General features: G+C 44.5%; 1 non-coding gene across 1 annotated transcript; it reads left to right on the forward strand.

Annotated features, from left to right (window-relative positions):
- Positions 1-1,326: 1,326 nt before the first annotated feature.
- Positions 1,327-1,401, forward strand: Trnas-cga (transfer RNA serine (anticodon CGA)). The gene has a single exon. It is a non-coding gene; the product is annotated as a tRNA-Ser (tRNA).
- The last annotated feature ends 322 nt before the right edge of the window (positions 1,402-1,723 follow it).

Consider the following 1,723-nt stretch of genomic DNA (forward strand, 5'->3'; position numbering starts at 1 on the left):
TTGCGGTGTTATCAGGTCAGGGCAATGGGAACAGCCAGGCTGCGGCAGTAGCTCCCGATGCCATTGTTGACCTGACCAGGTAACTTGAGGGGCAGTGGTTGTTGCAGTTACGTACATTGCTTACGGCTGCTGGCACAGTAAAAGAAAGAATTCTGACGATCACATAGTTATAAGCAGAGTGAGTAATTACCTTATTAATTAATGGAAGCGAGGGGTTAGGTTATAAAGGTAGCCCAATTTCGCTATTTTCCCGCCAAAATTTGGCTTCCCACCATGACGTCATTGCGACATTGCCATATCTATCGCAGCCATCTTGGATCCTCCATCTTGAATAAATTTGGCAACAAGGAGTGGGGGTGGCGCTGGCTTTGTTCTGCTACTTACGTTTTATTTGAATCTAGTGGTAATGAATCTAGCAGCCCTCCTATGAATTGTATCGATATCCTCCTTCAATCCAACCTGGTACAGATCTCAAACACTCCAGTAGTACTCAAGAATAGGTCGCAACAGCGTCCTATATGCGGTCTCCTTTACAGATGAACCACTCTTTCCTAAAATTCTCCCAATAAACCGAAGTCGACCATTAGCCATCGCTACCACAGTTTTCACATGCTCGTTCCACCTCATATCGTTTTCCAATGTTACGCCCAGATATTTAAATGACTTGACTGTCGAGCTGGATACTAGTAATACTCTATCTGAACATTATATGTTTGTTCTTCCTACTCATCCGCATTAACTTACATTTTTCCACATTTATAGCTAACTGCCTTTCATCATACCAACTGGAAATTTTGTCTAAGTCGTATTGTATCTTCCTACAGTCACTCAACTTCGACACCTTACTGTACTCCACGGTGTCATCAGCAAACAACTGCAGACTGCTGCCCACCCTGTCCGCCAAATCATTAATGTATACAGTATAAAGAACAACAGCGGTCCTACCACACTTCAATAGGGCACTCCTGACGATACCCTTGTCTCTGATGAACACTGGCCGTCGAGGACAATATACTGGGTTGTACCATTTAAGAAGCCTTCGAGCCACTCACATATCTGTGAACTTATTCCATGTGCTCGTACCTCCGTTAACAACCTGCAATGGGGCACCTTCTCAAATGCTTTCCGCAAATCTGGAAATATGGAATCTGCCTGTTGCCCTTCATCCATAGTTCTCACAAGGGAACCTCCCCATCGCACCCCCCTCAGATTTAGTTATAAGTTGGCACAGTGGTTTTTTGAGCTACCGAAGGACGACTCACGGTCGGTACCCACAGCTTTACTTCTGCCAGTATCTCGTCTCCTACGAGACGAGATACTGAGTCGTGCTTCGGTAGCTCAGTTGGTAGAGCAATTGCCCGCGAAAGGCAAAGGTCCCGAGTTCGAGTCTCGGTCGGGCACACAGTTTTAATCTGCCAGGAAGTTTCAGTTTAAACATTGCCCATAATTCCTCTACATCCATCTCACTGGTACTAAGTGATTCCACTTCACTGTCTAAGTAAGACTTTTTTTTTCAGCTTACCTGCTCTATGTAGCAGAAACACTCTCCTAGCCTGCTTGACTAATGTGTTAACTTCTCTAATCATAGTTGCTATAAAGACATCATGATCGCTAATCCCCATTCTATACTCACATTGTCGATAAGGTCTGGTCTATTTGTAACTACAATGTGTAGGGGATATTTCCATTGCGTTTGCTTTGCCGAGCTAGCTGTTCAAGACAA

The sequence above is a fragment of the Schistocerca serialis genome, chromosome 3, assembly GCF_023864345.2.
Source record: "Schistocerca serialis cubense isolate TAMUIC-IGC-003099 chromosome 3, iqSchSeri2.2, whole genome shotgun sequence".
NCBI lineage: Eukaryota > Metazoa > Arthropoda > Insecta > Orthoptera > Acrididae > Schistocerca > Schistocerca serialis.